The 12546-nt window shown below is 51.2% G+C and overlaps 1 protein-coding gene across 9 annotated transcripts in view; it reads right to left on the minus strand.

The window, feature by feature from the left end:
• The window catches only part of BCR (BCR activator of RhoGEF and GTPase), a 136985-nt gene that overhangs the window by 91445 nt on the left and 32994 nt on the right, over nucleotides 1-12546 (minus strand). Inside the window, exon 1 of one of the 9 annotated variants that reach the window (XM_077950571.1) lies at nucleotides 5957-6148. The exons of the other annotated variants lie outside the window; for them this stretch is intronic. The gene's annotated coding sequence lies outside the window, so the exon portion shown is untranslated. Of the gene's footprint in view, nucleotides 1-5956; nucleotides 6149-12546 lie in introns of those variants that run through there. 9 annotated transcript variants of the gene reach the window in all.

Here is a 12546-nt window from a genome sequence, read left to right on the forward strand (position 1 = left end):
AGGATGGGGACAGAGAGGAAATCTCAAAATAATCACAATGCATGCTACTCTGGAGTTCAGATGATAACTCTGGTCCATGCCCCTTAGGGTCAGGTGTCTTCTGTATTTAAATGGAAGAACCAAGGCATAGGAAAGAAAAAAAACACCACAGACCAGTCAAGTCAATTCGGGTTCTCCTGTCTCAAACACTAGACTGTTCCTTTCATTGAACAGAAAATACCGAGTCTCAGAGGGGAGCTCGTCTTATCCTGCTCCAGGCAAGCTTGGCTGCCTCCTGCTTGGGCCCCCCTCCCTGCAGCATCCCGGCCACCTGCCCCAAATGCTGGGTCTCGGTGGCTGTCCCGGAGCCAGTGGCCAAGAGGACCAGAGACATCTACAAGAATATTTGTTCCAGCCCCAAGAAGCGGGGTGCCCGCCAGGGGCCACTCTGTCCAGGTTTTGTTTTTTTGGGGGGTATGGAGTCTTGCTCCGTCGCCCAGGCTGGAGTGCAGTGGCGTGATCTCAGCTCACTGCAACCTCTATCTTCTGGGTTCAAGCGGTTATCCTGCCTCAGCCTCCCAAGTAGCTGGAATCACAGGCGTGTACCACCATGTCCGGCTAATTTTTGTATTCTTAGTGAAGACGGGGTTTCACTGTGTTGGCCAGGCTGGTCCTGAACTCCTGACCTCAAGTGATCCGACCACCTTGGCCTCCCAAAGTGTTGGGATTACAGGCGTGAGCTACAGCGCCCAGCCTCTGAGCAGGTTTTGGAGGGCGTCCTTCCTTCTTGGAGGAGGCCAGAGTCTCTGGGCAGACTCGTGGCATCACAACGAGTGGGTAATCAGGGAGTGGGCTCTTGTTCCAGCCATCTGCCACCCCACCACCCCGCCGAGAGAATGTGGCTCACCTCACCTTGAGATGGCTCAGAGCAAGGCGGCAATTTGACTCTCCTGGAGGCATAAGTGAGAGCTGAGCCTTAGAAGAAATGCCATCCACTCCAAGGTACCGCCTAGCACTGACAGTTAGAAAGCAGCCATCACCACCACCTGGACCTCGGTCCTCCCACTACAGTCCATAAAGAACTCTAAGAATCGTTAACCAAGTAAAGGTATAAATGCCAGCGCAAAAAACCAATTCAGGCAGCCACCTGGGACAGGAGAGCCCTGGGTATCAAGAGAGGTGGCCCAGGACAACAGCAGTGACCACTGTGTGGCGGCCACAGTCGAGATATCCGCGCCCAAGCCTATCTTCCTGTTGTGGAGTCAGTCCCTTTCTCTGCCATTTCAGCACCAGCTTCCTTTAGACCATGTGGAAAAAAGAGATAAACTGTCCTTCCAAACCAGCGGGTGAGATAAGGGCACTCCTGCCTGTCCCTGTGTGTCCCACATGGGGTCCGGGGCATCAGGGCCTGTGCTTCTGGGAAAGGCAGGAAGAGGCGGCTCCCCATGGGGAGGCAGGGCCTTGGCCAGGAATCATTTAGTGGGGAGAGGAAGGAAAAGGTCAGCAAAGTGCTCCCATTACAGGGAGGACAGGGATCAAAGCCCCCCGGCTGTCAATGTCAGGAGGAGAGGCGGGGTGAAAACCACATGGCACTCAGGATCAAGAAACAAAACCTGAAATCTCACTGTGCACTGGGAGGGTGGGAGACTCGCCTGGACCCTCACCAACTGGAGTGGAGGAGGTCGCAGACCCCACAGAGCCAGGCCCTCCTGGCCACTGCCGCCTTCCTGAGCCCTCCTCCTTGAGTCCCCCCTCACTGCAGCCGAGGGCCCAGCCAGCCAGAATAGGGGGGCTGATACTAGGAGAAGAGGGGAGAAGGGAGCGACTGTGCACACAGAGCTTTGGATATGCTCTCATTTCACCTTGAGAGGCACCATTGGAGGGAGCCAGCATCCGCATCTACAAGATGCTAAGAAATGTAAGCAAACCCGAAAGCCCAGCCTCGAGGTCCCTGCTCCTGTCCCACAATGGGCCACACACACAGGTCCATGCACTCACACACCCATACATGGACACTTGAAGATATGCATGTACACACACAAGTGTGCACATACAAATACTCGCACATGCTCACACTCACACCCCAATTCCCTTGGTGGAGTTCTTGTCACACTGCTAGGTGGTCACCCTCCACTCACTCCAAGGTGCCACCCCTTGTGCTATGGACTGAATACTGTATCCCCCACCAAAGCTCTTATGCTGAAGCCTAACCCCCAATGTGATAATACTAAAAGGGGGGGCTGCTGGGAGGTGATGAGGTCGTAAGGGTGGAACCCTCAGGAATGAAATTAATGCCCTTACAATAAGAGGCCCAAGAGAGCTTCTCTGGCCTTTCCTCTACATGAAACACAGCAAGAAGACGCCATCTATGAAGCAGGGAGCCCTTACCTAACATGTAATCTGTAGGTGCCTTGATCTCAAACTTCCCTGAATCCAGAACTGTGGGCACTAAATCTCTCTTGTTTATAAACAGCCCAGCCTGGCATTTTGTTATGGCAGCCTGAACAGACTAAGACACCTTGTTATTCTCTATCAGAAGCAGGAGAGATGCTGCCCAGAGACCAGGACAGGAATTCTGCCCAGGTAACCACCTCAAGGTTCCAAGGGAGGTGTTCGCAGCCGCCCCTGCGCCGCCGTCGCTCTCTAACGCCAGCGCCGCCTCTCGCTCGCCGAGCTCCAGCCGAAGGAGAAGGGGGGTAAGTAAGGAGGTCTCTGCACCATGGCTCGTACAAAGCAGACTGCCTGCCAATCGACCGGTGGTAAAGCACCCAGGAAGCAACTGGCTACAAAAGCCGCTCGCAAGAGTGCGCCCTCTACTGGAGGGGTGAAGAAACCTCATCGTTACAGGCCTGGTGCTGTGGCGCTCCGTGAAATTAGACGTTATCAGAAGTCCACTGAACTTCTGATTCGCAAACTTCCCTTCCAGCCTCTGGTGCGAGAAATTGCTCAGGACTTTAAAACAGATCCGCGCTTCCAGAGCGCAGCTATCGGTGCTTTGCAGGAGGCAAGTGAGCCCTATCTGGTTGGCCTTTTTGAAGACACTAACCTGTGTGCTATCCATGCCAAATGTGTAACAATTATGCCAAAAGACATCCAGCTAGCATGCCGCATATGTGGAGAATGTGCTTAAGAATCCACTATGATGGGAAACATTTCATTCTCAAAAAAAAAAAAAAAAATTCTCTTCTTCCTGTTATTGGTAGTTCTGAACAGTAGATAATTTTTTTCCCATGGGGTCAAAAGGTACCTAAGTATATGATTGCGAGTGGAAAAATAGGGGACAGAAATCAGGTATTGGCAGTTTTTCCATTTTCATTTGTGTGTGAATTTTTAATATAAATGCAGAGGCGTAAAGCATTAATGCAAGTTAAAATGTTTCAGTGAACAAGTTTCAGCGGTTCAACTTTATAATAATTATAAATAAACCTGTTAAATTTTTCTGGACAATGCCAGCATTTGGATTTTTTTAAAACAAGTAAATTTCTTGTTGACGGCAAAAAAAAAAAAAAAAAAAAAAAGGTTCCAATGGCATGAGGGAGGAAGGCTTGGGCTCTTGAACTCAGCTTCACAGGCCCAGATAACGTGGCCCACGTCTAGTCTGTTCCACAAGCATGCTGTTGGTCACAGCCCCCAAGCCTATGGGCCGCCTGCCATGCTCCCCTCTCCCAGGCCACGTCTCCTTCTACCTTTCGCCCTTCGCCAAATCCCACCCTCTCTTAGCCTTCTCTACAAAACCTACACTCCTCTGCCTCCTTCCTCCGGAACAATTTCCCCTGCTCTGAACTTTCTCAGCACTTAGCACTTGTGCAATTTATCTGACAATTGTATCAACCTTTTCCACCAACACACTGTGAATTATCACTTTACTTCTCATTTTAATCTTCATATGCTGTGTTCCACCTTCCCACTTAGCCTGGAAACTTGGCCAGAATCAGACGGTTTTCTGTGCCTTACTGTGCCTAGTAAGGGGCCCGAGACGCGCCAGGCAAGTGTGTCACTGTTCACTCTGCAAGCATTAGCTGGGGACCTACTACATGCCTGACATTGTTTTAGGCACTGCAGATGTAGAAGTGAACAAAGCACACAGTAACTGCAGGAAACTAACGGCAGGAAACTTGCTCCACAGGCAGACCAAGAGGAGTAACAGGTGAGAAGACAGGGGGAGGGCTATCACTTCTCTCTTTCTCTTTTTTTTTTTTTTGAGACAATCTCACTCTGTTGCCGAAGCTGGAGTACAGTGGCATGATCTCAGCTCACCGCAACCTCCGCCTCCCGGGTTCAAGTGATTCTCCTGCCTCAGCCTCCTGAGTAGCTGGAATTACAGGCGCCCGCCACCACGCCCGGCTAACTTTTGTATTTTTAGGAGAGACGGGGTTTCACCGTGTTGGCCAGGCTGGTCTCGAACCTTTGATCTCAAATGATCCACCTGCTTCCGCCTCCCAAAGTGTTAGGATTACAGGCGTGAGCCACTGAGTCCGGCCAGCTGTCACTTCTCATAATAAAGACAACCCCGCCATCCTGAAAGCTGCCCCATGAAGAAAAGTGGGAACAGACAGAAACTCGAGTGAGCCTGGCGGGAAAACAAAAATGACTCTTGCCACTGATTGAGGATCTGGCCTGAGTCCTGAGAAATAAGGACCCTGCCCCCTACCAGAACTAATCAGAGCCAGCAGCTTTCCCTAAGAAGCACTGAGCAGTGTGTGCATCCTCGTGTGGCCTCTTCATTCAGCATGGAGGTGCAGGAATGGGGCTCCCCAGAACCCCCCAGCCCTTTGCTCCAAACCTATCATCCTGGACCTCACCTGTGAAGACATCTCCCACCTGCTCTGGTCCTAAGGGAGGTGCATGGGGAGACAGGAAAACCATCATTTACACCCCTGATGAAGGGGAACAGGGTGAAGGAGGGAAGGGAGAGAAGCAGCAGACCGGATGGGGCAGAAAACCCTTCAGAGGTGCTGAGACATGGTCCCCCATGGCTCCTCTGCAAAGCAAACGTGACTCCACTCTCTCTAGGGAGGCTCAACCTCAAACATGCACCTCAGAAGCCTGAAGTCTTGGTCTGATGCATGAGCAGGTCATTTTCCATCTGCATCGCCATCCTCCAATTTGTAAAAGAGGGATCAAACAGTGGATACGAATTACTCATGCACTAGGAAGAATGAAGTATTGCATCTGAAGCAATTCTAGTTTGTTGTCAAGGAAGCTGAACCAGGAGGTAATCAGAAGGTACCGCTAGCTCATTAGAGTGAGAAACTCAACCCAAAGAGGCCATCACCTCTGCAAATCCTGCCCTACCATCAAAAGGGTGGGTTCTAACAGACAGGCTTCAAAGATACCAAGAGGCAACGATGTGAGAGCAACTCCTGTGTGTGTCCCCGGGGACAGTCTGATGAAGAAAACAAACCTAGCCCCTTATCCAAAAGGGGAACCACGGCATGAAATAAATCTCCCTGGCAGCCCACAGTGCAAACTCTGATGCACCAACAATTCCAGGAAGCAGCGAGGGTGGAGGTTACTACCTCCATCTTACAGATGGGAACGCAGGTCCAGAGAGGATGGTTGCCCAGCTCCGAAATCAACACCCACAGCTGATTTTCATTATATCCCAGAAGCATGCAAAGAGTGTGAATGAAACACCAAGTATACAGTAAGAGGAAGTGAGCTGAGCTTGCAAGTGGGTGGAGAAGAAACGCACTCCCCAGGCAGCCTCAGGGATTCAGAAGCCCTGCTTCCAGCTCCCGTAGCAGACCAAGCCTGGGTGGGGCTGGGCTCAGGGATTCCCATGTTCTCAGCACTTCATACCTGAACGCAACCTGGAAGTAAATGCTCTTCCCAAGACAATCATAGCTACTGAGCCAAACGACCCAGGTAGAGAGGCAGCAGGAGCTGGCAGACACAGAGGCCATTCCCTGACACCTGGCTCTGGCTTCTCCAAGGGAAGTCACTCACCCCTCCTTCCCTAGAACCAAACACGCACCTGTCACTACAGCAGGGTCACAATCCCATGGATGGTAGGTGAAACTTCAAGGTAACCTTCCTCCTTTCAGGAGCACATTCGACAGAGGGAGGTAGATCCTGTTGGTCCCCATGCAAGGGGTGAAGTGGTTCAAGCACCATCGGAGTAGGGGCACAGCAGGATCCCGGCATGCTCTACTGGACATGGAGCTCTAGAGGGAACTGTGCCCAGACAGCCTCGAAGAGCAGGTGGCAGAACAGCCCCTCCCCTCTGTGCAGCCACACATGACACCAGCCAGCCCCACGGGGCCAGGTCCTCCGAGTAAGAAGCAATGGTAACAGGATGGCTCAATGCTCCAGGAACTGCAGGCTTGGAGGCGAGAAGGCGGCACACACACAAGTACCAAAGGGAGCCCAGATGGTGCGGGAAGGAGGCATGAAGGAGGGACTGAGAGTGGCCGGAGGGATACAGGTTACATGCAGGTCACGGAGAGAGAACGACATGGGGTGGGACAATAGTGGCGACTGCAGAAAGTAGCCTCAAAGCCAGACACAGAGGACAGCGCCGGGCAGGTGGAGACATAGTGGGTGACATTCTAGGCAAGGAGAGGGGGTGCAGGAAGCACACAGAGGGGTAGTGGGGGACTCTCAGAACTAGCAGTGAGGAAGGAGCTGTGCTCCCACACTGCCAGTGCCCACCAGCGTGAAGGGTCCTGCACTCCTGTCTGCCTGAGATGTGTGGCCTTGACCTTCAGCCTACGGGCAACTCAGAGGTTTGTGAGAAGGCAACAGCGGTCAGGCCCCTGTAAGGGTGAATCTGGCCATATAATAGTGGACATGGGCAGGAACCAGGGACAGAGGTCAAGGGTGGGACAGGGTCAGACTACCCCGCTGGGCTCCACATAGGGATGACTCTGGAGGCATGGTGGGGAGAGGCTTGGGATCTGGGGGGAGGCTTTGTGCTAAAACAACATCGTCTAACATAAGGAACAGACCGTGAAAATGCCAGCCGCCCATTCAAGTGTCTTTGGTGGGCACGCTCAGCTTTCGCCGACTCACTGGAATTTTCAGCTTTGAGAAACACCTACCCAGTTGGAAGACATGCCCCACCAGGGCCATCTGTTGGCTTAAGGGCTTTGCTGCTTCACTTTCTCCCCTCCCCCTGGATTATTTTTAAAAGATTAGGTTTCCTGTTTTCACTGCCTGGTTGGCCCGGCCCTCCATCCATCCATCCATCCGTCGTCACAGCCATTAGGGCAGTGGCATGGCAGGAATGGGCTGGAAGCCGCAGGCCCTCTCAGCTCCATAACGAGGGATCAGCCACCTCCTCACCCGGCACCAGCTGGCCGCTCAGTAAACACCGCTTCCTCCCTGCGCAGGGCCAGGCTACGACCTCTCCCTCGGCAAGGGGCCTCTTAATGAAACAAGTCAACAGGCGATTTTTCCTAGCTGCTGACAGCCGCCCACCCTCAGAACGGGCTCATTCCAGGACAGAAAAAAACAGCCCTTTACAGGAGTCCCCTCTGCCTTGCCTTGATCAGCACACTGTTCAGCTTGTCCCTAGATGAGTCTCACAGCTGAAGAACAGCCACCAGCCTCACCTCCGCACCCTGCCACTGAGCAAACCAGACCCCTCCTCAGTATCAGACCAGAGACTGGCAGGGGCTGAGGTGGTGGCTACCCAGCTCTCTGGTCCCATAGTGGCCCCGTGCCAAGGCTGAGCAGGGACAACTAGTGGGTGGGGGAGTTTCCACCAGCTTTATCTGCCTTACATAGTGGCGGTTCCCCTGAATGCTGTTTGGTTAAGAGCTCTGTGGCTAGAAAGTAAAAAGTTGAAACCCGGTGGGTCAGGGAAGGGAACACAGTTTCTGGTCACCCTGGGCGCGAGGCACTGTCCCAGGTCACCTCCTGCGATCCTCACATGCCCCAGATGCTCACCCAGCTCTGGGGGCTCAGACCTGCCTGCCCAGATCTGCCTGGAAGCCAGGACACTGGCAGGGCCCGAGGGTCAGGTCAGAGCACAAACCCCACACCGAGGGGACAGCACCGGGGTTGTGATGACAGAGGGGTCCAGAATGAGAACGGTGAGGGCAGGGACGCCGATGCGACAGGGGAAGGATTCCTCTGGTCAAAGGAGGGTTACTGCAGGCCCCAAGTTTCCCAGGAGCCAGGCCCATTTGCCCAGAGCAGGTTCACACCCCTTCCCTGCAGGGCCTGACTCTCCTCCCCAAGGCGATGTAAGAGCCTGCGCCACGGCTCTCCCACCAGCAGGATCTGGCCGTCAAGGCCTCTCCTGTCCAAGCAGACAGCCACAACTGCAGATCACTGCCTACCCGGGAGCTCTAGCCTTCACGGGAGCGCCCTCCCTCCAGGTCTCACGAGCATCCCACACGCAGGCAAAGTGTGGTTTCCCATGTATTTATTTATTCCACTTTTTATTTCCAAACATTTACAAACTTACTGAGAACTTGTAAGAGCGCAAATAACCATCTGTTTAGGAAACAACAATGACCTTAAAAAGGAGCCTGAAGAATGGACAATTCCACATTCCCCACCCACTTCCCTAACTCCAGTCAACCAGACTTGAGTGTCCTTGGACACCAGGGTTCTCACTGATGCCCTCAATCCTATATAAGTAAGCTTTTGCAGGCTGGTCCCCACGCCTGCCTTACAGAGGAGGCCAACCAATGCCCCTATGGCCTGGGTCCATTCATGCTGAACCCAAGGCCTATCCCTCCATCAAGGTCAGCAAGGTGAAGAGAGAGCACCAGAGCTTGAAGACACCCCATGGTGTGGTCACTATCTTGGACATCTTCTTCCTGAAGGCCAGGCTGCAGAGGTCCTGTGCTGGCCGAGCCTGCAAGTTCATGGGACCTAACAGTGGATCTGACACCCTAGCAATCTTGAACTAGGAGTCCAGTGTATAACACGCTAAGGATTTTTACTTTAAATCTACTACATAACATGGCCAGCAAAAATCTAAAAAATCACAACCTCACCTCCTCTACCAATGGTCTAGGATCGTTTTCCCACAGTCACTTCCAGTCCCTGTCCTGTGACTGTATAACTAAAATCCTGTGGTGGGAGCAATCACCAGAGCCCCTGAGAACCATGCCTTGTGTCCACATGACACTGCTGCTCCTCCCATCAAGAGGTAGAGTCCAGCTTTCTACCCCCGCCTGGATCTGGGCAGGACTTGCGACAGACTGTGACCAACAGAATCTGGTGGAAGTTCAGTTGAGAAGTTCCACAGCCCAGGCCTCAAGAAGCCATGCAGTATCCACCTTTGCTCTCGGAACCTACCCTCCATGAGAAGCAACTCAGGCTACACTGTAGAACAATGACAGACCACAAGAAGAGAGAGGTCTCCGCCTTCCGGTGTCCCTACCAAGTCCTTAGCTACAAGGGTTAGGCCACCTCAGATGCCAGCGGCAGTCAAACCACACACTGAACACAGTCACATGAGCAAGCCTGTGTGACAGCAGAAGAACCTCACACCAAGCTAGATCGCACTGCGATTAAATCACATTGTTTTAAGCCTCCAAGCTTTGGGATGGTTTGTTACTCGGCAAGAGATGACTGATACAAATCATCACACTGCAGGCACTCACTTTTTCCACTTAAGACAATGTTCCACGTTGCTAATTCATTTTCATCCTTACCATCGGAGGACAATGACAGAATAGTCTACTAAGCTAATGGAACCCCTTTTGTATTGCAGGATGCTCAGTTTGTTTCCAGCTTTCCACTGTTATGAATACAATGAATAATTTCACATAATAGCACTGAAAAGGAAAAGGGGGAAACAATTTTCCTTAGGAAAATGCCCTAGGGTGGAATTACTGCATCTGAGGTTATAAACATGGTAATGCCTCTCGAACAATGTAAGCACAGAATTCAAAGTGAAAGATATCCTTGTAGCATGATTTTAAAAGGAGGCAGTGAGTACACTTGGTTTTGCAGAAACACAGGCATTCATGTTCTGAAGCCAGGCCCCACAAAAATCGGTGGTGTTGCCAATGCTTATCAAAGCCACTCAGGCTGGACCAAAGCGGAAAGAACTCGGAGCACCTATCCATAAAAACGTGCCCACAGCTTCCTCCGAAACACTCAAGGGAAACAGAAGGTTATATATAAGACATTTCTCAGTTAGACTTGGTAATTACCAGCTCAGCCAGATTTCCTAAACATGGCAAAATTAAAGGGAATGTGGTAATTCTAGAAAATGACCCATGTTTACAGGAAAGGTAAAATTCCTGGAGTCTCAGTCACCATCTAATTCCTGGAGTAACTGGTCCCATATCCCTTGTACACATGCCCGTCCCCTGAAGACAAGCTCTAATTTTGGGTTCCTGAGCTGCTGAGTGGGGTGCAGAACCACTGTCTCAACCTATGAAGGCCCTACTAGACCTGTCCACTTTGCTCCACTTAGGAGGCAGTGTCATAACTAAGCGGGGTCCCTGTCCTACCGCCACTCTGCTTTCATCACTGACTTGCCCAAGGACAACCAGCCCCGAGGTTTGTACCTGTCCCCATCAGCAGATGGAATTACACTGAAACACCTCCCATCTCCCCTGAACCATAGCTGAGGCTCACCACTTCCCAGAAATGGCTGGCTCAAGCTCCCAGAGAAGGTAGCAGAAAACAGGTATGGGGCTTGAAGCCAGAAACCCTCCTTTCCAAGAACTGCCCCCCTCTTTATCAAGTGACCTGCTACGTTCCAGAAAGCTATGATCACAGTAGTTACTCAACAGAACAGGGAAGGTTCTCCCCTCTCCCATTAGTGAGCAGCTGGCTGAGTGGTACCTGGGTCACATGCGCAGGACAGACCTGTTTGCAAGCGGTCAAGAATAAAAGCATGTGTACCCATGTTCACAGCGGCATGCTTTACAAAAGGCAGAAACATGCCAGGTCTCCACCCACCAATAGATGGATAAGCAAAACGTGGTGCAGACATAAAATGGAATGTTATTCAGCCTTAAAACGGAAGAAAATTCTAATACATGCCACAGCAAGGATGAAACTTGAGGACATTATGTTAAGTGAAATAAGCCAGATGCAAATGAACAAACGCTGTAGGATTCCACTCATACGAGGTCTCTTTAGTCAAATTCATAAAGACATAGAGTAGGATGGCGGTGGCCGGGGCTGAGGGAGGAGGGAGTAGAGAGTTGTTTACTGGCTATAAATGGGTACAGACTTTCAGTCTCGGGAAGATGAAAAAGTTCTGGAGATGGATAGTGGTGATGGTTGTCCAACACTGTCAAAGTAGTTAATGTCATGGATCGATCGTATACTTAAAAATGGCTGAAGTGGTAAATTTTACATTATGTATAGTTTATCATAATTTTAAAAGAAAAAGAGTAAAAACAAAGCCCAGCCTACTTTGATCCCCTCCAAATGCAGGTTTGGACAATGCACACTCACAAACACAGACTCTTTCTCTGCTCTGAGAAGGAAATCGTGCCAGGTTCCCTGCCTAGCCAACTCCACCTAAAAGAAGACATGGGCAACAGAGGGAGCTGATCCCCAGACAGCATCCTCACAGCTCCCCCGTCCCCGCCCTGGGAGGGCACACGAAGCACGAAAAAATCCACCTGAGCAGAGAGACAGTCGGACGGAAACACAGGTCCTCCCGGCCACGGCACAGGCCACAGGGGTGGAAGGCTGGGACCGCCAAGAGCAGCGCCTCCCAAGCCAGGTCCTCAGAGCCCAGGTTGGGTGGGGAGGCTGAGCTGGGCAGTCTTCAGGACCTGTGGCTCCTCTTTCATCTTTTTCATGTACTGGGGGGTCATCTGAAATACCATTTGCAAAGAAGGGATCTATCCCTAAAATAAAACCATTTGAAAAAAACTACTGCTGAGAAATGAACACTCCAGGCTTTTCCAACTCTGATGGAAAAAGGCGGCTTCCCATCTCCCACTTTAGCCCTTAAAAAAAAAAAAAAAAAAAAATCCAGCCAGCTGATAAAGCAGCCAACATCCTCTCCTGCTATCTGTCATAACAGCAACTACGATAACAACAATAAAATGAGAATAACAAGTGTTATTAAGCACTCAGGGCATGCCAGCAGCCACGCTAAGTGCTTTTTCTGCACGCATCATCTCATTTAATCTTCACGGCAAGTCCCTGAGTCAACGACTACTGGGATTTCTATTTCACAGACGAGGAAACTTACTGTATTTTATCCATCATCAGGCATGCATTTTCCCCAAATTTCAATGTGATTCAAAGTGGAATCTCGCATCTCGCCCTTCGCAATGATAACTGGGAGTATTATCTTCCTTCTTTTTTTTTTAAAGAGACGGGGTCTTGCTCTGTTGCCCAGGCTGAAGTACAGTGGTACAATCATAGCTGAGTATAGCCTTGAACTCCTGGGTCACTCAGGCGATTCTCCTGCCTCAGCCTCCTGAGTAGCTGGGACTACAGGCATGCACCACATGCCCCGCCAATTAATATTTTTACTTTTTTTGGATAGATGAAGTCTCACTTTCTTGCCCAGGCTGGTCTCAAACTCCTGGCTTCAAGCAATCTTCCCACCTTGGTCTCCCAAAGAGCTGGGATTACAGGCGTGAGCCACCACGCTCAGCCTGCTGCCGTCCTTCTTAGTGG

Source organism: Macaca mulatta, chromosome 10, assembly GCF_049350105.2.
Source record: "Macaca mulatta isolate MMU2019108-1 chromosome 10, T2T-MMU8v2.0, whole genome shotgun sequence".
Taxonomy (NCBI): Eukaryota; Metazoa; Chordata; class Mammalia; order Primates; family Cercopithecidae; genus Macaca; species Macaca mulatta.